The sequence below is a fragment of the Tachypleus tridentatus genome, chromosome 7, assembly GCF_004210375.1.
Source record: "Tachypleus tridentatus isolate NWPU-2018 chromosome 7, ASM421037v1, whole genome shotgun sequence".
Classification (NCBI taxonomy): Eukaryota; Metazoa; Arthropoda; class Merostomata; order Xiphosura; family Limulidae; genus Tachypleus; species Tachypleus tridentatus.
Genome location: NC_134831.1, coordinates 178231513 through 178258570, shown reverse-complemented (window position 1 = coordinate 178258570; position 27058 = coordinate 178231513). Strand labels below are relative to the sequence as shown.

The 27058-nt window shown below is 35.8% G+C and overlaps 1 protein-coding gene across 1 annotated transcript in view; it reads left to right on the top strand.

Annotated features, from left to right (window-relative positions):
- LOC143257364 (putative G-protein coupled receptor No18) overlaps positions 1–21012 on the top strand; it is a 190092-nt gene extending 169080 nt beyond the window's left edge. Inside the window, exon 2 of the transcript XR_013031815.1 lies at positions 20863–21012. The gene's annotated coding sequence lies outside the window, so the exon portion shown is untranslated. The remainder of the gene's footprint in view (positions 1–20862) is intronic.
- Positions 21013–27058: the final 6046 nt, after the last annotated feature.

Below are 27058 nucleotides of genomic sequence, written 5' to 3'. Positions count from 1 at the left end.
GATATAATGTTTGTTTTTGTTTTGTAACCATCATGTACATGTATCGCTGATACTACAGAATTTCATTAAAACAAGTGTGCTCAGAACAAGTTAGCAACTCTAAGACTTATGTATTTATTTTATAAAAATTAATCTCTTTTCATGTAAATGTTGATGATAAGTCAATAAATACAGAGATTTCTAGAACTGCACCCTACATATTTTTAAACGTTGTGGCCATCTTCACGAATCGCTAGAGCTTTTGTTGTTTGTAACCATCTTCACTGGTTGGTAGAGTTTTTGTTTGTATTAGTATTAAAAACAGACTAACAGGGAAAGTACCATTGTTTGTATTAGTATCAGAAAAAGACTTACAGAGGAAGTACCGCACTTTGTATTAGTATCAGAAACAGGCTGACAGGAAAAATACCATTGTTTGTATTAGCGTTAGGAACAGTTTAACAGAGAAAGTACCATTGTTTCTATTAGAACTAGGAATAGGCGAACAGGAAAAGTACCATTGTTTGTATTAGTATTGTGAACAGTCGAACAAGGAAAGTACCACTGTTTGGATTAGTATCAGAAACAGACTAACACAGTTGAATTCTGAAGTTGCCGGCGACTTTAACAAATAAACAAATAAGTTCTGCTTAACTCAATATGTAAATTGCCAAATTTATTCTGTTATATATTTATTTAAAAAAATAATAACATTTACGACGTCAGCACTTTGACGTTATGCCAGAGTCTAGCGTATAGAGTTACCAGTGGTGGATTATATTTCATAAAACAAATAATCAGTAGCTATTATAGTACACAATTTGTGTGTGATTTTATGAGAAGTTGTGCCATCTGGAAAGAGATTTAGTGAGATAACCTTGACGAGCTGGATATAAGCTGGATGATAGGTTAGAACGTAAAGACAAGTTGTTCACTGTTCATGTACGTTCCAGCTGGTGAACCTTTTCAGTTTCAAGTACCTGTCACGTGACGTGATTGAGTGTAACATATAAGGAGTCTGGCCAGATATATTTCTAACTATAGCTTTCATAGACGCTTCAGACTCTTTTCTAGAAGCTACAACAATGACAACCTTGGAATAAACTTTTGGTTTCCATGGTAATTAATCTTCTAGAGTTTATCAGATGAGAAAGGATTTCCTTTCTTAGCTTAATAGTCGTGAAAGTTGGGATTTTATGCACGAGAAATGCGTGATCCCAAATGAATTATCCTGCCCACAACACATCCTTTAATACATACCATAAAGCCAAACCTAGTTTCACTATAAACAGTGTTTAGTGTACTGATAAGATTAGAAAAGGTGCTAAACGCCGTCAAAGTCATTTATAGAGTTTGGTTTAAATAATATATTTGCTATAAACATAAGAACAAACAAGTTACACTTAAAGTTTATAGGATCAAATACTAAAACATTAATTACAATCCATCAAACACACAACGTCCTGTTCATAGTGTGGGTGTACATATATATATAATATTTATACGTCAACGTTCCTTTTTCATTTGTTTATAAGAATGGACGAGCTACACTTGGCGTAAAACATATTCATGCTCTGAAAAACGTGACGTTAAATGTATGTTTACAGAACACGTGAAGAAGGATTAATTTTATAAAACACGTCACGCGAAGTGTATTTTAAAATTTATCTGAGAGGGGTTTGTTTTGGAATTTCGCGCAAAGCTACACTAGGGCTATCTGCGTCAGGCGTTCCTAATTTAGCAGTATAAGACTAGAGGAAAGGCAGCTAGTCATCATCACCTACCGCCAACTCTTGGGCTACTCTTTTACCAACGAAAAATGGGATTGACCGTAGCTTTATAACGCCCCCATGGCTGAAAGGGCGAACACGTTTGGTGCGGCAAGGATCCGAACCCGCGACCCTCAGATTACGAATCGAACGCCTTTACCCACTTGGCCATGCCGGGCCCGTGATGGTGGATCCGTGTAAAAAAATATACGATTTCAGATGTGCGTTTAAAAGCACGTGATAAAAATATACGCTAGGAAAACATTTGGTGAGAGGTCCATGTTAGGGTACAGGATAAAGATAAAGAAGAATCGCTTTTAAATCATGTTTCAGGACTAGAACATGGACTTCATTTAACAAGTGTGTTTACACCCCTAACTGTTGAGATACCCGTAGAATTAATATATATATATATCCTCTTTTAAAAATTTATAATTTATTACATGAAATTAGAACCCACGGGGATCCCACATGACCAGGTAGTTAAGGCACTCGACTCGTAACCTGAGGGTCCCGGGTTCGAATCCCTTTCACACTAAACGTGTTCGCCTTTTCAGCCGTGGGGGCGTTATAATGTTACGATCAATCCCACTATTAGTTGGCAAAAGAGTAGCCCAAGAGTTGACAGTGGGTGGTGATGACTAGCTGTCTTCCCTCTAGACTTACACTGCTAAATTAGAGACGGGTGGCGCAAATATCCCTCGTGTAGCTTTGCGCGAAATTCCTTAAACAAACAAACAGAGCTCACGCTAATAAGATTAATCAACGCCATCTAACGTTTAAGCGACAAAGTGATCTTTTAAATCGTTACCACTATGTGATGCTCCTGAACATTCGAAACCGAAACTTCCCTTCAATATTTGACTTCAAAACGTGGCGTGTATATAGATAAACATAATTTTGTATTGAAAACAGTGTTGTTAGCAAATACAAAAAAGAAAAGAATTTCGTTATATATTAGTACCAGCTACGACAGCAAAAGGCCCCGGCATGGCTAGGTGGGTTAAGTCGTTCGATTCGTAATCTGAGGGTCGCGGGTTCGAATCCCCGTCGCACCAAACGTGTTCGCCCTTTCAGCCATGAGGGCGTTATAACGTGACGGTCAGTCCTACTGTTCGTTGGTAAAAGAGTAGCCCAAGAGGTGGCGGTGGGTGGTGATGACTAGCTGCCTTCTCTCTAGTCTTACACTGCTAAATTAGAGACGACTAGCGCAGATAGCCCTTGAGTAGCTATGGGCGAAATTAAAAGAAACAAACAAACAACAGCAAAAAAGAAAAAAACAAGTATTTACAGTTTGGTTTATTTTGAATTTCACGCAAAACTACACGAAGAATATCTGCGCTAGTGGTCTTTACTTTAATAATGAATGACTAGAGGGAAGGTGGCTAGTCATCACCACCCACCGCCATTTCTTTAACTTCTCTTTTACTAACGAATAATGGGATTGACTAATCTCATTGTAACGCCCGCACGAGTAAAAGAGCGAAGATGTTTGGTGAGACAGGGGATTCGATTTCGTGACCATTAGATTGCGAGTCATGTGCACTAACCACCTGGCGAAATGTTTATGTTTTTCATCAATAAGGCACGCTTAATTATTTCTTTAATGTTATTTGTATCGATAACATTAGCTAGAATAATTAATTTATCTAAATACATTGTTTTGAACTTATTATTATTATAATTTTCAATTGAAACGTTATTTGGCATTGTTAATGTATGTACTATATGTGTTCGAACCAAATTATATCTTTCAAGGTGGCCGAGCCTAATGATGCAGTGTTGAGATAAAAGCCGACGATGTCGTAAAGAGCGAAAGCCACCACCAAGTGATACGATGTATTCTAATCATTATAAGCCCAAGTGTTATAAGCCCAAGGTATATTCGATTAGTTACAGCAATTAGGGTTTAGAGTTTTAATCGTGTTATGTGTGGGTAACAGAAGTTGCTGTTTAGGAAAGGCAGTTTGCGCTTTTGTGAAATAACACAATGTTTCCCGTGAATTCATAATAACACAGTTTTTGGTTTTCGAGTGAGATACCAATATTTTCACTCAGAACTGTGCAAACTGCAATAACAAATATCTGTTTGAAATTAATTTAAAATAAAAATAAAATAGGGAAACTATAAAGTTTCGACTTGCACCAAAATGATGTAAAAAATTCAGAATACGAATAGATAAAACACGTGACTACAATTTCTTTTCAACATTCGGATTGAAAGAGTTATACATCTTTGACGCTTCTGGTCCTTAACTTTTTTATTTGTCGCAAACAAAACTAGCAAGGAAATAGAATCACTTCTCTGGATCTTCAGAAGGTTTGCCAGTTTTCTATACCTTTTCGTTTGCATTATTTTTGTGGTAAAAATGGAATAACAACAAGACGTTTAGGGTGTTTTTACAGGTTCTCTGATTTTCAGAGGGTATGTTTAAGTTTGTAAGATTTATTCGGGTTTGTTGTTGTTTTTAATTAAGGACAAAGCTATACAATGGGCTATCTGTGCTGTGCCCACCACGGGTATCGAAACGCTGTTTTTAACGTTGTAAGTCCGCAGATATACTGCTGAGCCACTGGGGTGCTTATTCGAGTTTGTTGAAGGGTTTCTTTAGACATGTAGTTTTTCAAACGTATACAGAATTATTTAGAAATAGAACGTATTTAGGTTTATGGACGGTTTCTTTTAAAATATAGTTTAATTAGTTCTTGATGACGAGAAACCTACTTGAAATAAAAGTGTATCTCAGAACGGCTGGTATGGGTATTAACACTTTTACTGATAAGGAGAAAACAGCGTTTCGACCTTCTTAGGTCATCTTGTGGTTAAAAAAGAGAAAGTGTTTGAATGTGACCATTGACGGACACATGTCTAAGCGACGAAAGTATAAACTGGTACAGTATTGTAGGGGGCGTTGCAGGTTGATGTTAGGTTATTAATTAGTTTTGGTATAAAGGTGTTCCTTTATATTGGTTTAATATTGGTTTTAGTTGCTGTATACGTAGGGCATCTTTGATTTTGTGTTTGTTTATATTTGTTTCCCTACTTAATATGTTGGTGTTTTCTATGGTTATGTTGTGTTTAATTAGTCTTACAAAGGGTTTCTTTAGAAACATAGTTTATTTATACTTATAGAGAATTTCTTTGAAACATAGTTTATTTAGATTTATAGATTATTTCTCTAGAAAGGGAAATTGTTCACACTTATGGAGGGTTCTTATATAACTGTAGTTTATATATAATTCGTGATGACGAGAAAACCCACTTGTAGAGAAAAAGATATTTGTAAAAACGGCTGTTATGGGTTGAGAAACTTTTTAGGTAAAGGAGCAAACAACGTTTCGACCTTCTTCGGTCATCATCAAGTTCACGAAGAAAGAAAGAGGTAACTGACTGATAGCTGACCACATGTTTGAAGTGGGTTGTGTAACTGAGTATAGGAATGTAAATGCTTAGATGTTTGATTATGTTTATTAATATAGGTATAAAGGTGTTCCTTTGTATTGGTTTATTTTGGGCTTGAGTTGTTGTATAAGTAAGGCTTCTTTAAAATTGAGTTTGTTTCTTTATTTAGTATTGGCCCGGCATGGCCAAGCGTGTTCAGTCGTGCGACTCGTAATCTGAGGGTCGCGGGTTCGCATCCCGGTCGCGCCAAACATGCTCGCCCTCCCAGCCGTGGGGGCGTTATAATGTGACGGTCAATCCCACTATTCGTTGGTAAAAGAGTAGCCCAAGAGTTGGCGGTGGGTGGTGATGACTAGCTGCTTTCCCTCTAGTCTTACACTGCTAAATTAGGGACGGCTAGCACAGATAGCCCTCGAGTAGCTTTGTGCGAAATTCCAAAACAAACAAAACAAATTATTTAGTATTTGGGTGTTTTCTATGGTTATGTTATGTTTATTTGACTTGCAGTGTTCGAAAACGTGTGAAGGTGACTTTTCGTGTTTTTTGAATCTGGTTTTCATTTTTCTACTTGTTTCTCCAATAAAAACGTCGTGCCAGTTATCACATTGTATTTTATAAATAATGTTGGTGTGGTGTTTGTCAGTGTAGTTTTTACATGGTATAGACCTTAGTGTTACAAACAAATGGCTTAAGTATGAGCAACCCAGTATCACCAGTTCTAGCCAATATTTTTATGACACAAATTGAAACACAAGCAATTAACACAGCAAAACATCCACCACTATACTGGTACAGATATGTAGACTACATGATTGCGGAATTCAGATCTACAGAACACACACTTAATTTTTTCAATCACATTAACTCTATACCTTAGTTTTGTGCCAGGATTTGAATAGATTTGGTATTAACTGGAATGTCATATTTTGTTACTAGTTTTTGCCAAATGTTGGTTATTTGTTTGCTGATGTCAGGAATATATGGTATACAGCAGTATATGATTTCGTGATTTTTTAAATCGTGGTATAAATTTACTTTTGTTAGTTGATTTTGCTTTTGTCCAGGTGTGTGCGTGTAATGTTTTCTATGGTTTGTGGAGGAAACTTATTGATATTAAACTAAAATGATATTTGATTGCTTTCTTCCTGTTCACACGTGAAGTTAATGTTGGGATGTATAGAGTTAATGTGATTGAAAAAATTAAGTGTGTGTTCTGTAGATCTGAATTCCGCAATCATGTAGTCCACATATCTGTAGCAGTATAGTGGTGGATGTAATGCCGTGCTAATTGCTTGTGTTTCAATTTGTGTCATAAAAATATTGGCTAGAACTGGTGATACTGGGTTGCTCATACTTAAGCCAATTGTTTGTAACACTAAGGTCTATACTATGTAAAAACTACACTGACAAACATCACACCAACATTATTCATAAAATACAATGTGATAACTGCCACGACTTCTATATTGGAGAAATAAGTAGAAAAATGGAAACCAGATTCAAAGAACATAAAAAGTCGCCTTCACACGTTTCCGAACATTGCAAATCAAATAAACACAACATAACCATAAAAAACACCCAAACACTAAATAAAGAAACAAACATTAACAAACGCAAAATTAAAAGAGCCTTAGTTATACAACAACTCAAGCCCAAAATTAACCAATACAAAAGAACACCTTTATACCTATATTAATAAATATAATCAAACATCTAAGCACGCCCTCTACACTCAGTTACACAACAACCTTCAAAGACGTGGTCAGCTATCGGTCAGTTACCTCTTTCTTTCTTTGTGAACCTGACGACGACCGAAGAAGGTCGAAACGTTGTTCGCTCCTCTACATAAAAAAATTTCTCAACCCATACCAGCTGTTTTTACATATATATATAGTTTATTTAGGCTTGTAGGGTTTTGTTACAAATAGAGTTCAACGAGTTTTGAAAATACTTTTCTAAGATTGGTTCAAAACTGGAAACAGTTTTTAATGAATTATCTTCTCTTCAATTAACTAATCATTATTTTCTCGTTCTTAAATCACCTTTTCTCCTTCATGAGTGTTAATTATCTACACATCCATTGTTTACATAAACTGATCAGCCAAGTAGTGTCAGAATTAAATACCACCTCGTTCCTTCTTCTCTCAGGAACGTTTCGAATCTCGGACTGTTTGTTCGTTTCTTCCAAAACTTCACGATAGGTTACCTGTGCTTGTCACGAGGATCGAACCCCGGATCTTAATGTTTTACATTGACCACCAGTGTACTGCTAGAAAACGGTTATCGAACCTGTGGTGGGCAGGGCACAGATAGCCCATTTTGTAACTTGGTACTCACTGACTAAACAACAACTACAACTCATTATACATCAGAAACGTTTATAAAGCTAACTTCAAGACCTTGTCTAAATTAACCTCAGTTAAGGCTGCGTCTAAAGTTAATCTTAAGTTCAGTGTAAATATGCACAAATAAACAAACAGACAAGAATTAACTTATTTCGGGAAAGTTTTTGTTTGACGGATTTATTTGGAGTTAAGCACAAATCGACACAATGGGCTATCTGTTTTCTGCCCATTGCGGGTATCGAAACCTGGATTCTAGCGTTGTAAGTCCGCAGACATACCACCATTTAATCAATAGTTCAGGTGCCCGGCATGGCCAAGCTTGTTAAGGCGTGCGACTCGTAATCTGAGGGTCGCGGGTTCGCATCCCCGTCGCGCCAAACATGTTCGCCCTTTCAGCCGTGGGGCGTTATAATGTGACGGTCAATCCCACTATTCGTTGGTAAAAGAGTAGCCCAAGAGTTGGCGGTGGGTGGTGATGACTAGCTGCTTTCCCTCTAGTCTTACACTGCTAAATTAGGGACGGCTAGCACAGATAGCCCTCGAGTAGCTTTGTGCAAAATTCAAAAAACAAACAAACAAACGATCAATAGTTCAAAATTAGGGAGGGCTGTACCTAAATCCTAGGTGGTCCTTCACCTAGCCGTTTATCCTATACACGCATAAGATGTGCTATTTTTGTTGCAAATCCAAATTTTCATTCCCACTTTCTATCATAAAATATGATTAGAGCTTCCGATTCACAATCCATGAGTCGCGATTAAGAATCTCGTCACTAAACAAACATGTTCGCCATTTTGACTATGGGGAACATAATTATTTACCGTCACCCCCACTTTTCGTTGGTAAAGAGTTTCCTAAGAGTTGGGGGTGGATAGTGTATTTTCTCCTAGTATGAATTTGCTCAAATGGTTCTCGTATAGCCTTTCTCGAAATTAAGTAAAACAAAAACAAACCGTCAGAGGAAATAATTCTTTAATACTGTAAAAAAGTTACAATGAACTGGATACAATGAGGAATGCTACGTGTGGTTATAGATTTTGACCAAGTCCGTAGTAGTTTCCTTCTTTTTCTTTGCATGGGTTTCACTAATCTATCTCCAGATAAACTTGATTGAGTAACAGAGAATGTAATAAGAGTGCAAAAGATGTCAGCTGGATGTGTAGTTATGTGGGTTCGGATGATATCTAAATGATGGTGAAACACGAGATGGCCTGTGGCTCCACATTACAGAGACATCTCCTGTGGTTAGCAAACTGCATAACAACATACGTTTTAACAGAAGCTAACGACAACGAGTCATTCCAGTTCTGTAACCAACCAGAGGGCTTCCTTGATAAGAGTACCAGAAGAACAAACAGTGGTACCACTTTAAACAACTGTCTTTTGATACCACGCATCTTATCTGCTGGTTGTAAACCATTGTTTAGAGCTGAAGAGCACGCCAATAAATAAGTGTTGAAAACTGACGTCCACAGCATTTGGTTTCTTCTCAATTCTCCAATATTCGTCACCACGATTACATGTTTTAATGGTGATGTTCTTATATCTTCTCTAATGTTTTTATAGACTTTAATAAACCAGACAGAGGAGGTTACGTGTTTTAACTAGGATGTTTTTATTTATTTATAAATATTTTTGTGAGACTTTAATAAAACACAGAACGAAACTTGGATATTTTAATAATATATTGTCTATCATTTCTTCAAGTGGTTTTAGGAAAATTTAAATAAGCTAAACTGGTTGAATTATGCACGAGGTCCTGAGAAGATCCATCCCTATATTAGTAAAAATTAGGATTGCATCCAAAGTCATCCAGGCAGAAATCTGATGTGTCATCCACTCGACCTGATCGCCCACGCTAGTAAATGAACAAACTAACCATGTGAATGTTTTAAAACTGTGTAAACACGCTTTTCTGACTTCCATGCTAACCTGCTTGAATTTGTTATCAGTTAAGTAGGTGTTCAAGATTTCAGAATGTGTTATCAGTTAAGTAGGTGTTCAAGATTTCAGAATGTGTTATATGTTAAGTAAGTGTTCAAGATTTCAGAATGTGTTATCAGTTAAGTAGGTGTTCAAGATTTCAGAATGTGTTATCAGTTAAGTAGATGTTCAAGATTTCTTTAATCTTTCTTTCTCTCATGTGTGGCTCATATCATTATTGTATTAGTGTTATACTGCTAAAGACGAGGTTGCTTTGTGCTTAACTTCAAACAAAACAAAACTTATTACTATCATTTCAATTTATCCCCCTCTGGTACAGCGGTAAGTCTACAGATTTATAACCCTAAAATCAGCGGTTTGATTCCCCCTCGGCGGACTCAGCAGATCGCCCGATGTGGCTTTGCTATAAGAAAACACACACTCGTTTCAGTTTATCGTGAGGTCCTGTTTACCGGTCTGATGAGTTACTACAGATTATCTGTTTTCTATACATATTGTGCTCTTGAATTACAATTTTGTTTCTGAGATGCTTTGGGATCTATTTCTCCAGATGTTGTACATGGTGTTTTCCTCATTATTGTGTTTTTAAATTGTTTGATATATACTAATTGTGATTGTACTGTACTCTACATACTGTTATGACGTCATGTTGTTCATCCACTTCTGTAGTTTTACTTATTTCTGCTTTCGGCGTTTCCTTACTACACTTACTAATCCAAATAAAGGAGTAACATGCTTTTAAATGTCTTGGTCACAATTTAATAAAGCAAATGGAAGAAGGAGGGCTGAAACTGATTCGTGTGTTCAATTATATTCTGCTTTTAGCAGAATAATTTTTAAAAAATTAATATTTAACTTGCGCCACCTGGTGAGCTAAAATTTTATGAAGTCATTTTTAAGTAAATAACTTGAATTAGGCTTAGGTGAATGATAATGCACACATCAGACACTGTGCAAATAAGCCTAGTACTGAGAATGCACAGCTTATCATTTGTGGATCACGGGTTCGAATTCCAATCACAAAACATGCTCACCCTTTCAGCCATAAGAACGTTATAACTTCGGTTAATCCCAGTATTCGTTAATAAAAGAGTAGCCTTAGACATGACCGTGGGTGGTCTTGACTAGTTTCCTTCCCTTTGTTGTATTACTACGAAATTAGGGACAGTTAGCAGTGATAGCCCTCAAGTAACTTTGTGTGAGATTGCATAACATACACTGTGCAAATTATGTAGGTTTGTTTAAATGTAAGCACAAAGCAACACAATGAGCTTTCTGCACTCCGCCCACCACGGGTATCGAAACTCGGGTTCTAGCGTTGTAAGTCCGCAAACATGCTGGTGTGCCACTTGGGGATCAAATAAGTATTTTCGAAGAAACACTTCCTTTAAAAATGTTTGTTTTTATTATATTTAAGTTGTTTAAACTTCTAACTGGTGCCATAATGCAAGTTTTACGCCTGCTTCCACAAGATATTTCCTGGAAGGAGATACCTTCTGATCCGTGTAACTTCTACTCTTTTGGAGATTATATAAGATGTTCATCTCGGTTGTTAACTTCAACAAGTTCTTCTCTTGTAGGATAGTGAGTCCTTAGCTTCCACGGACTATTTTCTGGATAAATATGTATATATGTGTGTTTCCGATCGTAGGAGACCACTACAATGTTTGCTTTTTCTTTTTCTCCCCAGTAATTACTCACGTGGTTGAGTAACCCTCATCAGTGTAGAACTGCCCTGATTAATCTCTACTGAGGGAACGTGCCATCTATTGTATTAGAGAAAGCTAGCGGTAACAAGAAATCGAAGAAAAGATAATAAAAAACAGAAAATGGCATATTGTTTTTTTCGTTACCTTGACGCGTGACAGTTCTCTGAGAGAGAAAAAACACACAAAGATTCGATAGTCTGAGCGACTCAGAAACTTACGATAATTTACTCGCTTTAAAGTATATATATATATATTAATATTTTATATCTGTTTCTACCGTATTCGACTGAGGCCCAGTTCACTTGTCTCAAGTGATGCTACGAATAAAGTATGGTAATCATGTTGGTTGGTCCATCTACAGACAGCTACACTGGTATGACTCATGCAAGATAATTTTCCTCATATTAGTGATGTTATTAGAATAAAAGTAAACACGAGACAGGAAATTACGTTACGAGTTTATAAATTCTAATGTAGTTTTATAGTTACAAGGAAACTAGGCGATGTTTAAAGCAGAGATTCAAAGAGTTATTTGTGAGGAACGTTTATAAAAGCTCTTTGTGTACAGCTAAAGCAGTTTTGTGAAAATTAATAATTATTTTATTTCTGTTTTATTTTGAAATTTTCTAAAAGTCTCTTTAAAAAGAACTGTGAAGAGGTTTTAAGAAACACAAAACGAGATAAAAGTTGTTCATAATTAAACGGATTTTAATAAAAGCCTCACGAGTCTCGTGCAGTGTTCAGCCTTTTATGATGCCTAATAAGCCTTTTTTTGATCGTCAGTAAGTCATAGGTCAACATGAAGATCATTATAAGAGTCTGGACGTTTTTGTTGTTGTTGTTGTTGTTTTTCCAGTACACTAGATCTTCAAGAAATGAAGTGATACTGAAAACTAGTATTGTGTATAGTTATAGGAACACCAAACAAACGTCATAAAAGAAAGATATCTTTTGTTGGCAAAAGGAATCAGAGAAAGACTAGATGTGTCTAATACTGATGGTGTGTGCTTCGAGGAAATAAGGAACCCAGCAAATAACAATAGAGTAAAGAGACCAGCGACACGAACGTAAGCCTACCAAACGAATTTTGTGAGACATTAAAAGTCGGAGAACGTTTATTCATTTCCAAATAATCAAGATTTATTTAGTAATCAACTACTGTATTTCTATTTTGAGCAGCATAGTAAAGCTATTACTTGACGTCGTCCTTAATTTTCAACGACTGACCAGATTAATTACAGCCAGTATGCCTCACTTTCTCGCCCATAATCCATACTAAGAGATTGACTGTCACTCTTATAATGCATTTACGACTTAATGTTCTTTGAATATTTTGTGGTAGCGCACAAATCCGAATCGGGTTCTCCAGGTTCGAAATTCAGTAACCAACTATCCTCCTACAAGTTTTTTTTTTTAATCAATTCGTTTCAAGTTTTACTTTTTAACAATCAACTCGTTTCATATTTTACTATTAAGAAAAATCAACTCTTTTTCACATTCGACTTGATTATGTGAAATATCCACTAATCACTGAAGCGTAGCCGTAAGTTGGGATTTATTATTTGTGTACTTTTATCGAATAAAACAGTTGAACACAAGGGTACATTTTACAGAATGGTGCGGATATATTATATGTAAATATATTAATAAGAATAATATTGACTAAGGATTTAATATATTCAAGGTGATATTGATTTTAGGACTTATTACCGTTGTCTTTTACTCTCCAGTTATTAAAAGGAAATCCGTGATTTTTGAAAGACTAAACCACGAACGTGTCTTGTCAGTACTAACGAAGTTTTAAATTAAATTTGCACGTGTATGTCACGCGCTTTCCTGTCATATGATGAAGTAGCGCGTGTTTAATAAAACGATTAGTCTTTTGCCAACATTTTACCAGGTACGAGCATTGCCATAGTTACACGTGGAACTACGTTACGTAATTTATTAACGTTCAGAAAATAAGATCTCAGTGTTTTGATTCGTTTGAGAGGGTAGGTACGTCACAAGCGCCACCTGGTAACATTCTACAGGAGCTTGGTCAAGATTTCTACTTAGTTCGACAAAAATCCAAACAGAAACGTTCAGATACTTCTGTGTAAAATGACATAAATAATTTATTAATATTTATAAACAAACTTGTACTTCATAATGCGGTACTTAATGTAGTTTCATTACCCGGCTGTAAACACACCTCCAATTCGATAGATATATAGTTAGAGCACTTGTTTAGTGTTAAGTCACTGCTGGTTCTGTTTCATTATCCTACAGTTGATATCACATTATAACAGTTATATCTGCTAGTATCTGAATTCTGAATGAAATTGGCAAATAAATAATGTAAAATAAAAAGAAGTTACGAAAGCGAAAATAACCGAATTTTTTCAGGTGGCACAGCGACGCCATCTTTTTTCTTCTATTTTTCTTTATATGCATACTAAATAGTTTATTTATTTTAGAATTCCGCGCAAAGCTACAGGAGAGCTATCTACGCTCGCCTTCCTTACTTTTGTAGTGTAAGACTAGAGGGAAGGCAGTTAGTCATCACCACCCACCGCCAACTCTTGGGCTACTATTTTACCATCGAATAGTGGGATTGACTGTCACTTTATAACGTCCCCACGGCTGAAAGGGCGAGCATGTTTGGTGTGACGAGAATTCGAATCCGCGACCTTCGAATTACGAGTCGAGCGCTTTAACCATCTGGCCATGCCGGGCCAAAATATTAAATAGAACTGAAATTTGTCGTTGAAATCTGGAAAAGTTTACCACGCTTCCAGTGCCAATGTTCGTCACGTAAATAACGAATTCCACAGGCTGCATAAAGTATAGCAGGTCATAAAATACGAAAAGTGTGAAAGAAAACCGAACGACCTTCCTCTGTGGTGAAATCATTCCTTTATTTTTTTTAAAGCTCCATTTTTTCTTTTATTTATTTTGCGTATAACTAAATAGAATCGGAGAAGTCTTGAAATGCATGCTATTTTATTGTTTAAAAGCAACGAACTCCTGTTGTGAACATTATAACAAAATATAGGAGTAAAAAGGAATACAAGAAAATTCCGAAGAGAAAGGAAATTACTGTTTTTTTCTTTCTCTTTCAGAATTCTCCGTGTAGAAACTGGAGTCTTAATAGACTTGAGGGACTGTCTACTAATTCAACCGCTATAAATTGCGAGTTGTTTTAAATGCAAAATATCGTTATTTATTAATATCGATAATAATATTACAAAAAAATTGAAAATAATTTTATACACACACACACAAATAAATATATAACTAAAACAAATTCATATATACTTATATGCAAATAACACCAAGGAGTTTGTGCACAATTTTTAATGTTAAACGTAATTATGTAATATGTACGTTTATTTCCGGTATTCGCGCATAACTACATAGAGAATATCTGCTTAAGCTGTTCTTTATTTAGAGCTGTTACACCAGAGGGAAGGCAACACGTCAACAGTATCGACCGACATCTTTTGCACAACTGTACCAATTACAGTTTGGTTTATTTGGTTTGTTTTGAAATTCGCGCAAAGCTACACGTGGGCCATCTACGCTAGCCGTCCATACTTTTGCAGTGTAAGATTAGAGGGAAGGTAGTTAGTCATCACCACTCACCGCCAACTTTTGGAATATTATTTTACAACGAATAATGGGATTGACCGTCACATTATAACGCTCCCACGGCTGAAAGGGCGAGCATGTTTGGTGTGACGGGGACTCGAATCTGCGACCCTGAGATTATGAGTCCAATGCCTTAACAATCTAGCCATGCCGAGCCGATATGACTATGAATTGACAACCTGGACCAATAACGTAATACGATGTATAATTGTTGTCATATATTAAGTACATATAACACTGTTTATATGATCTTCCAAGAAACCTGTTCGTGATAATCTGAGAGTATTCTTTTGTTGCTGTTTTATTTTTGTTTTCTTTGTTTAGATTTTCAACTATTAGAAATTATAATTTTGAAAGCACGTGATTTAAATTCCGATAGACAATTGTCCATAATACTGCGTGGCTCCTATATATTTACAAAACTCTATCACCAAGAGAAAACCTAAAATTCCCAGAATAAGATACCAGATAACCGGAACGCTTTCAAAAACTAAGTTTTATTCTTCCGTATAATGTTTCTCAATGATCTCTTCCTTTTTTTTAATAAAAGTGATTTGTTTGTATCACGAATCATTCTGTCACCCTCACTCATTTGTTTACGTCCTAATTTTATTTGTTTGCGTCATACGTATACAGAAGGTATTAGTTTGTACTCTCGTGTGATTCCAATGATCGATACTTATTAGACTTTCCAACAAACGACCCTAAAGAAATCTTGTACATACCTCAAAACGTTTAGTAGTCTATTTACTCCGCCATACTGAACGTTAAATGTTTACGTTACTCTTAGATGAATATGGCCAGGTCGTTAGGGGACGCTCGACTCGTAATCTGAGGGTTGCAGGCTTGAATCCCTATCACACCAAACATACTCGCCTATTCAGCATTGAGAGCGGTATAATGTGACGATCAATCCTACTATTCGTTGATAAAAGAGTAGTCCAAGAGTTGGTGGTGGGTGGTGATGACTAGCTTCCTTTTCTCTAGTCTTACACTGCTAAACGAGGAACGGCTAGCCCACATAGCGCTCGTGTAGCTTTGCGCAAAAATTCAGAACAAACAAAACAAACAAACTTGTGTGAATGAAAAACATCCCATTTTTATTATAATATCGTGTTATCTGACGAGTTTATTAATCTCATATCGAGAATAGCCATAGAGTTTCGGATCTGTATTTTTCGTCACGAGTGATGTTCGCGCCATTATCAGCATATAAAGTTTTGCTGAGGACTGTATTGATGTTGACGTCCAATATGGCGGCGTTAAATAAAAGGGTAAGTATATTGACGTCCAATATGGCGGCTTTGAATAAAAGGGTAAATATATTGATGTCCAATATGGCGGTGTTAAATAAAAGGGTAAATATATTGACGTCCAATATGGCGGTGTTAAATAAAAGGGTAAATATATTGGCGTCCAATATGGCGGCGATGAATAAAAGGGTAAGTATATTGACGTCCAGTATGGCGGCGTTAAATAAAAGGGTAAGTATATTGACGTCCAATATGGCGGCGTTGAATAAAAGGGTAAATATATTGACGTCCAATATGGCGGTGTTAAATAAAAGGGTAAGTATATTGACGTCCAGTATGGCGGCGTTAAATAAAAGGGTAAGTATATTGACGTCCAATATGGCGGCGTTGAATAAAAGTGGACGTGTATTGGCAACTCGTGCAAAACCTCCTTAACTTGATGGTTGCATGCCATCACAACCATCGTACCAGCAACAAAACTCTTTCTTAAATATTTTTAATGATTCACTGTTACAAGTAAGGTCTTACAGTGAAGATACATTACAGAAGATTTAATTTCGAAACCAGTCGTATTTGAAGTTTCATTGGGTTGAAGGATCCGCTGTTTGACACAAAACCTACTTACTCTCAGATTTCTTGTAGTGTAATAAACGCACGGTGCAAATTTTACAATGTCATTTCGACAAAGTTTTACTGGGCTTAAACCCGTTTTTACTCCGTTATTGCCTCATAACAAAGTACTAGAGTCACTAATAATACTGTTTTTATCATGTCACCTACAAATACGCGAGACAACTTTAAAATCCAAACTAACCACTCATAACAGAATACCACTCATTTTTAAATTTTATTTCATAAGTCTTAAATCAAGTTATGTTAATTAGTTTTTCCAGAAACGATACACGCGACTATCACGGTTGCGCTATTAAATGTAACTGTCTTCTTTTATATATAGAGAGCTATGTCTACCGAGGGTTTGTTTCTTTGTTTTTGAAATTCGCGCAAAGCTACTCGAGGGCTATCTGCGCTAGTCGTCCCTAATTTAGTAGTGTAAGACTAGAGGGAAGGCAGCTATTCATCACTACCTACCGTCAACTCTTGGGCTACTCTTTTACCAATGAATAGTGGGATTGACCGTTACATTATAACGCCCCCACGGCTGAAAGGGCGAACATATTTGGTGCTACCGGGATTCGAACTCTCGACCCTCAGGTTACGAGTCGAACACCTTAACCCACCTGCCCATGCCAGGCCTGTCTACCGAGGGAGAATCGAACTTTTGATTTTAGCGTTGTAAATCCTTAGACTTACCGCTGCCCCACCTGAGGATCTTAAATACAGTACAAGCAAACTTATATGCAGCTAGAGATGGATAAGGACACTAGGTGTCGTTTTGAATTTTTTTTAGATTTACTCATAAAACTTAAAAGAAAATTTTAAGCAGTTCAAAAAGTTTTGGTCGCAAAAACATTTTAAGTTTGAAGTCAGAGACTAAACATTCAAACGTTCTTTTAATATTAAATTATTATTATAATACCGATAATTGCTGTTACTTGCAAGGCATTTACAATTGTATTTACAAGGTATTATTTATTATACTTAAGTTTTTCACTTTTCATGCCTTTCGCTTGAATTTTCCTTATTCTGTTATTTTCTTGCATTCAATTTAATCAACACTTTCTCATAAGCATTATATGTTAGATCCATAAGTCCAGCTTCTTTTAAACGAATTTTACACGGTCGAACAAACAAACTCGCGTAAAGATGGCTTTACTTAATAAGATGGGTTGGCATGGCCAGGTGGATTAAGGCGTTCGACTCGTAATCTGAGGGTCGCGGGTTCGGATCCCCGTCACGCCAAACATGCTAGCCTTTTCAGCCGTGTGGGCGTTTTAATGTGACGGTCTATCCTGCTATTCATTGGTAAAAGAGTAGCCCAAGATTTGGCGGTGGATGGTGATGACTAGCTGCCTTCCCTCTAGTCTTACACTGCTAAATTAGGGACGGCTATCGCAAATAGCCCTCGTGTAGCTTTGTGCGAAATTAAAAAAGAAATACTCAATAAATCTACACTTAACTTGAAGAAATAGTGTTTATAGCAATGTAAGTTCTATGATACAGTAATGACAGTTCTATGTTTGACACGGATATATTACGAGTTAAAATAAAGAAACTCAAACAAACGAATAATAAAATCAGTAGGAAAGAAAAATTAGCTAAAAGGTGTATATAGTAATCTATGAAGCGAACCGACGCTAAATTATTGTAAAGTAGCATAAACGTAAAGCTGTGTTGAAGGTAAACGTAGCTAAACATGCATGAACATGCGTTTTAAAAAAATTATAAACATATGACTTTTGACGAATTTCTCATGCGCATTTTAGACCTAAGTTGAGAAAGCCCATATAAATTGTTTTTAGTTTAGTATTCATTTTTTAGGAAATTACACGTGGGTTATTTGTTGTTTGTTTGAAATACCTTGCAAATATTAAAAAAAAATCAATGTTGAAATTGATGATGACAACGACATTGTGTCACCGTGTATATTACTCGTTAAATTGAAATGTTTGACTAAACAGAAAATGGGTAAGGTGATTCTCAATTGAAAAGCCAGTATGCAATCGGGACTTTATCACGGAAAGCCTTCCTTACTACACGAGATTTGTCGCGTTCGACCAAAATATTTCTAACAAACTTTCTTGACAGACAACCGCAAGCGTATTATTTTTATTTCACTTGTTACGTTATTTGTTTATTTATTTTTTCACACGCTCGCTTTCCATTTTGAATCAATGTTTTATTTAATTACGTTTCAGTTTCATTAATTTGTTTACACTCTTACGTTTTACTGTCAATTAATTTTTGTTTGGTTGGTTTCGAATTTCGCGCAAGGCTACTCGAGGGCTATCGGTGCTAGCCGTCCCTAATTTAGCAGTGTAAGACTAGAGGGAAGGCAGCTAGTCATTACCACTCACCGCCAACTCTTGGGCTACTCTTTTACCAACGAATAGAAGGATTAATCGTCACATTATAACGCCCTCGCGGCTGAAAGGACGAGCATGTTTAGTGCGACGGGGATTCGAACCCGCCACCCTCGGATTACGAGTCGATCGCCTTAACCACCTGGCCATGCTGGGCCATTAATTTTTGTCTTTAAATAAACCACATTTTGGTACAAACAATTATTGCAGCTGCCTTCCAAACAACTTTTCTTTAACGCTGCCTCCTAGTGGTACAGCGGTATTTCTGCGAACTTAAAAACACTAGAAACTAGGTTTCGATACCCGTAGTGGGCAGAACACAAAATACACCATTATGTAGCATTGTGCTTAACTTCAAAATAAGTGTGTTTGTGTTTTCTTATAGCAAAACCACGTCAGGCTATCAGCTGAGTCCACCGAGAGTAATCGAACCCCTGACTTTCGCGTAGTAAATCCGTAAACTTGCCACTGTACCAGCGGGGGACAACTTGAAAATAAACAAACCTTTCCGGTAAAATAACTACATATATATATTCTCAATATTCCAACAAAATAAACGACACTTTTGTCAAGTCACGTGTGTTTTCACTGCTACGCAGAATATGGCCCGGCATGGCCAAGCGTGTTGAGGCGTGCGACTCGTAATCCGAGGGTCGCGGGTTCGCATCCCCATCGCGCCAAACATGCTCGCCCTTTCAGCCGTGGGGGCGTTATAAAGTTACGGTCAATCCCACTATTCGTGTTGGTAAAAGAGTAGCCCAAGAGTTGGCGGTGGGTGGTGATGACTAGCTGCCTTCCCTCTAGTCTTACACTCCTAAATTAGGAACGGCTAGCACAGATAGCCCTCGAGTAGCTTTGTGCGAAATTCAAAAACAAACAAACAAGCTAAGCAGGAAAGACGATAATGATTTCTTTGGACCAACCATTGAATTCGTAACGACAGAACACATTCTTAACTCTGCTATAATATGCCAATTGTCAACTAATAGAAAATGTTACAGAACTATTCGGAGCTTCCTAATCTCCACACAATGATGTCCAACTTCCAACGAACAGAAGTTTTCTGATTAACTTTAGCCTCAAAATCTCTCATATTCTCAATTTCTTCGTAATTTATTTCGTTTTTATCTCAAAAGAAAAGAATTTCGCATTGATCCGAGTTCTATTAAAAGTCATCTTTGTATTGTATTTTGGATATAATCTCTACATTCAAAACTTTTGTGTCGGGAAGCTTAATAACTGAATAAAAAATTGGTTGAAATAGAATTTTCTTAAGGAGTTTTTACAACCCCCTAAAAAATTAATCTCACTTTATGAGAACGAATTTCAAATGATAATTCAGTGGCGTTTCTCCATAGATGCCAGTAGTTGCGCCACGGGCGACGTGTTAATCACTTCTAGACTGGATATAAGGATTATATTAGTAAATCAAACACATAAGTTTCGCGTGGTCAGAACTTTTCCAACCATCCAAAATTTCAATGTCAGGATGAGTAGGCCTGGATTGGAGATTAATGCGAAGGCCCTTTTCGTTGAAAAACATGACAAATAGCCAAGGGACTAAACATTTCAAAGACTTTATCACAGTTCTCCGTGCATAGCAATGTGCTTAAAATAGTCTACGAAACCGCAGTCCAAGCTTATGCGAATCAATAATTTGATCCGCAAAGAGAAAGCTATAGCCACGAAAGAGGCAATGAACTTGAACATATACATGGAATTTATTCTGAAGAAAAAATTGAATTAATAACAAAGGCAGATATAGATCTGTATTGTTTTTTACTATATTTAAATTTAGTGTTATTGTTCTTAACAAAAAAAATACTTATCGTAGATTTCATTACAGCTTTGTGCCAAAACAAATCAAACAACGAAGACTATCAAGCCACAAGTTCCACCAAATTTGAGTTACAGCTCAAAACCTGCAGCTATTTCCATCAGAAAGATGTCCAAAGAACTGGAATTACAGCAATCCTATTTGATCACTTGCCTATTGAATTCCTTTGATGCAACTTCAAAGGACTTTTGCGCGTTTAACCTTTTTCAAGCGTGGTCTTAGAATGTTCTAGTATAATAAAGGTTCTATGGAACGTCTGTCAAGATGTGTGGTCTAAAAATGACTTCGTCATATCTTCCAAAAGCAAACAGATAGATCACGATCCACAATACAGAAAATTGGTTTGTTTGATGTTGTTTTTTTTGCCGTTAAACTACACATTGTGTTATCTACGATAAATCTACAGCACGGAATCGAAACATGAATTTTAGCGTTGAAAACCATTAACCTTACCGTTGATCTACCAAGAGACAAAATGGAGAAAGCCATCTGGGGGGAAAAAGGGGAACTAAGACAGTGTACTTGTAAAACACGGGATACCTTTAAGTGCATAAAGAATTTGCACGAAACGTGCTTCTAGGTAAATATAAAAAACTAATGTGTTTTAATCATGTTTCTCGTGTATTCTTAAATTATCTTCCCAAACAAAAAAGAAAAGGTTTCTAAATATCAGCCACTTTGTTTTAAACTAGTAAGAAACAGTTTTGTTGGTTTGTTTTTGAATTTTTGCGCAAAGATAAACGAGAGTTATCTGCGCTAGCCCTATCTAATTTAGCAGTGTAAGACTAGAGAGAAGGCAGCTAGTCCTCAATACCCCCCGCCAACTCTCGGGCTACTCTTTTACCAATGAATAGTGGGATTGACCGTCACATTATAACGCCCACACGGCCTTGCTAGGCTTAATAACAAACGATGTAAAAATCATTTTGGTGTTTCTTTATATTCGTTTAGCTGTGCGCGAAATTCAAAACAAAGAAACAAATTGTTTCCTTATAACATAGGTATTAAGAAAAATAAAGTTGCTTGTTATGAAGCGGGGAATTGAACCCTAGATTTTAGCATTGTAAGTCCGTAAACTTACCACTTTTCCCCAATATGCAAGACGAATAATGCTATAGTTACTGACTTCATCTTAAGAAAATCCTGGCTGTTACGTCACAGCATGCAGGTTAATATTTACGAGCTATAATATTAGCATGAGTGAATTAATTACCTTAACCTTAAAATAAACCTGGTTATCAGTACCTCTGAATACCCACATATTAAGCTCCGCAGTAAACTCCCGGGCGTGCAACCATAACGTTCAGGACTCGATTATCGTCGTGGGCACAACTAAGAAGCCTGTTGAGGAGCTTAGCGACAAATAAAGACGAAATAAATTAAAAAAGGAAAAACTGTATTGAAAGCAAACAATAATACACATGAAAACAGAAACGGCTTTCTAGGCGCAATGGCTGCTACACAAATAAACGTTAGGAGGCCATAAGAAACGCAGACGTGGACACACAAAAGAAATCTAAAGTACACAACACGTGGATATACTGCTGTGTACTAAAGTATAACAAAACGAGCCTTTCTCTAACTTTACACGTATACTCTTGAGAAAAGGTTTTATTCTGTACAAAATCTGAAGTACATACGTTTACTCTAATTCTTTGCTTGATCATAAACTCAAGTGCTGACACTCCAGGTGCAGATGGGAAGGAATAAATCTGTGTGGGTAATAAGAGTAGCATATCGGAGTGTCTAGATAAATTTTAACAAAACGTCTTCAATATTTCTTTTCCCAAGAAGTTTTCTCGTTTCTTTCCCGAAAAACTAATTGTCTGATTAGATTCGTGTAGGTGTACCCTTCAGTTTTTCTTGTCTCGATTTGAGCATATAAAAGAAAATTGTAGTCTTGCATAAGTGCTTTCATCCATCGTATATACAACTAATTCAAGGAGTTATAGCTGAAGCGCTATTCAGCCAAATCGTTTTCCAATGCTTCCCTAATACGAAATATGTTTTGACTTATAAAACAAATTTACCCTCGCTTACACTAGGAGGCTCCATTATGAATATTTTATGACAAGAGAAAAAATAATATAGTTTAAAACTAATCTGTTCGCAACTCCTTGATGTCAGATCGTTTAATATATGGTACATAACCAACATCGTTCCAGAGAAAATGGAATGCATTTAAGCCACCCGTTTCTTTATTTTTAAGGTGTAGGAATAAAACGTTTCTTATTTCTCAAAAAGCAATTAACATCAGGGTTACCTAACTGATGAGGCAATGCATTCAAATCTTTATAAGTAGAAACGAAAGAAAATATACCTTGTATATATTGATGGCCAATTAAATTTCGGTACACATTTTGAAATGATTGGAAGTTATTGTTATTTAGGTCGATTCGGTGACAGTTAATCTACCATAAGACCAATTATGTAATATTATAAGCTAATTTTCTCAGATTTTAAACATTATTTCTTATTATACATACATATACGTATATATCCTTAAATGCTTTTATGTGTTCGGCGACTCCTTCATGTCAGAAACTCCTTATAAAGTTTTTATTATTATAATTAGCTGACAATGACTAATTAAATAAATAAAAATACTGATACAAATATCTTAAATTCGAGATCGCGCCTCAGTTGCCATAATAAGACACTTTTTTTTGTTTGTTTACAAAATTTCTTTCAAAATGACAAAAGATTTCCCGAGGTTTGAGCGTCCTCTATGTATCAAACAATGCAACATTTAAAGTGGTTTAAATTTATTTAATATAATTTCGTACAAAACTCCTTTTGTTGTTGTTTTAACAGGAACAGCAAAACGAAACTATTTGAGAAAATGTCCCAGGGAAAAATTATATTTTTATAAAAACAAGACATAATTTTTTAATGTTATTAAAAATACAAGCATCAAACCATTTAGAACATCATATAAGAGACGGTTTGTTTGCATGAAGTTAAGCACTCAAGAAACTATCTGTACTGTACTCACCACAGGTATCGAAACCCGGTTTCTAGCGTTTTAAGTGCCGCAAAGATACCAATATTTATTTTATCAAACCATTTGTTGTAAAGGAGTGAAGAAAATGTTATTTTATTATTACTAGACGTCCAAGTTTCTGAATTATGAGTACAATATAAAGTTATTGAATATTATTTGTATATATATATCCAAATTAATTACTGATATATTACACGAAAATAATACATATCAGAACTTATCCGGAACACAACTATCACCAATGATTCTACCTTTAACAACCATTCTGGACGTAGTTATATTAATTATTTAGACTACATCTGGAAATTATTTTAGACGACTGTTTTTTTTACCAATTAACCAGATTCTTTGAATTTTCTTTAATATGATTTTACAATTTCAATAACATTATCTTTAAAATAAGTGATTTAATTATTATGAATCATATGAAAATCATGATATAATCGAAATATATTTTATACATACCCGGTTTCAATGTTATTCTGTACATAGAAAACTAAGTGTTTAACATTTTGTCTTCCGCATAGAACTTCTGTTGATTTTGTTTGTTTGTCTTCGAATTTCGCGCAAAGCTACACGAGGGCTATCTGCGCTTGCCACCCCTAATTTAGTACTACTAAGTCGGCTACTCTTTTGCCGACGACTAGTGAGATTGACCATCACATAGTGGAATTGACTGTAACATTATAACGCCCCAACAGCTTAAAGGGAGAGCATGTTTGGTGTGACGGGGATTCGAACCCGCGACCTTCGGATTACGAGTCGAGTGCCTCAACCACCTGGCCATGCCATGCTGCTGGTGGAAGGACAGCTTACGTTTTAAAAGGCTTCACTTTTGCTGTCGAAATATAATAGAAGAGCGGGTTAAAGATTGAATTCGTTTCATCAAAGACTAGTTCTTACCACTATCACGTGCATATTAGAAAAACATGGAAATAACAGGTGAGATTGTACGTACAGATGTTAGACCCCTGGATAGACGTCACAGTGGACAAAGATTACGTATTAAACCTTACCTACCAAATCGTTGAATTCTTCACTTGAGAAAAGATAAAACGCTCACGGGCTGTGGAAATATTACAGAAATAAATGGACTTTAAAGTTTCCTGACACATTCAGTTGGTGCTGGGAAATTCGCCGTGGGTAATAGTGGTAAATAAATATGACGCACAAACGTGTGAGAAATAAATATGAGAGTCCGGAAGAGAATTCGGTGTGATTTTTGGCTACTATGAGGAATTTCAGACAAATGTCAAGTTTGTTTGTTTTTTACTACTCTTAACGTCACAGTTCTCACTTACTGTTCTGTGAGATTATACTGTGTTTAATTGTTCTGAATATTACATAGATTCGAACACAGTTCGCTGATTACTCTTGTTTTTGTTCATGAAAGTTCTAATACAGGTGTCTTAAAATAAATATACGACAAAGAAAGATGAATAATTTGTTATTATTTAAGATAATAACAGAATTCAAAACCAAATGTTCGCTGGAGACCAGCGAGTCCTAATTTAAGTTATTTGTTTATTTTTATTAATTACATTATTTAACATTATTACTTATAAGTGTATTTTATTTCACTGTTCAGAACTGAGTCACCCTTGTTTTGAATAAAACGACAACTCGGAAAAGAGTTTCTCTGATATCATGTCACTTGACTTTCATCTTTGGGGATTTCTGAAAACAATATTCCACCATAATAAACTAAGGGAGCTGAACCCTGTGTCCGTGATGATGTCGTATTTACCTCTATGTTGGAAAACACGTTCTCAGAATGTGAACGTAGAAACAGACAGGTTAAAGTTTCTTCTTATTTATTGTTTCACATCTGATACGAAGAAGGAAACATTGAGGAGTTTTTAGTTCTGGTCGTTGACAGACTTTGTCAGGGAAAAAGGAGTTAACCTTGTATATTTTTTCCCTTGTGTTTGGAACTATAAACTTTCTATATCTAGCGTTGGGATGGAACACAATAAGATTATGTGATTTTGTTGTGAAGTGGAAAGCTGTTAAATTGCATACCTGCTCTACTCACATAGAAGTAAGTTCTATCTTTACAATTCTTAGTATCTAAAAGCTCATTTATTAAATTAAATAAATCTTAAAAGCCATCAAAAGACATTTGATTTGAGATTTTGTTGTTGTCTCAAATAATACAAGTGTTGTTCAACTTTCTTTTTGATATATATACTTTGGGACATCCTGTATAAATGGCATTTTGACTACTGCTACTAAGCCTAACGAATCCCAATGGGCCTCATAAGCCTTGGTATTAGGCGAAAAGCTTTTTCGGCTCCGGATATATCAGATATAGTAAGGTTCACATATTCCTCTTTGCTTTAACTCACAAATTTTTAAAACCTCTAAAACCGTGTTTAGTGAACTTAACGTTTTAGTTGAAAAAAAAAAACCAAAACCAGCGAACATAGACTCTCTGTTCATGTGAAAAGATTGTTCCCAATATTTAATGAAACCGGAGGGCAATATAAAAAGATCATTCATCTGTACATGTGTCACAAATTCGTCACATCCATAACTCTAAATATCAACTCCAGCTTTCTATTCATGGATGAAAATATTATGTCTTTAAATAACCACCTTTGGCTTCTTTTTTTCTTCAGAAATTTTGTTATAACGTCAGACGTTTTCTTATCAGTTAAAACGTAGGCCTAAGAATGAACATTTTTTTTCGTATTTAAATGACGGCAACTCTGCCCCCTAACAGTATTTCCTGTGTTAATGGGAAAAGGTATCGTTTCGTTACACTATCAGAGTTAACAGGCCATTAAATCTGTTTTGGTCATTCTCGACTGCGCTAACGATATTCGTAAAAAAAAAAAAAAAAATCAAGAAAAAAAAACGTCTTCCATTGAACAGATAATTGGATACTGGATTTATTGTCGTTTTTTGAGTTCCATTAAAAAAGATATAGGTATAAAGTACATTAAAAACCAGTCAAACAAACGATACATTGGATATATAATATCAATATCTAATCAAGACTTTGAGCTCCAAAGCTGGAAGATATATCGCTAGATTTTTATTTTATCTGTTACGATTAGAAGTGATCGAAGAAAACTGAAACCAAGTTGTATTTTTATGGCTAAGGTTTTGATGGCAAGTAATGACTACTGTTACGGAGAATTAAATGAAAATATAGATCTAAATGCTAGATATAGTTTAAAATAAACACTAGAGATA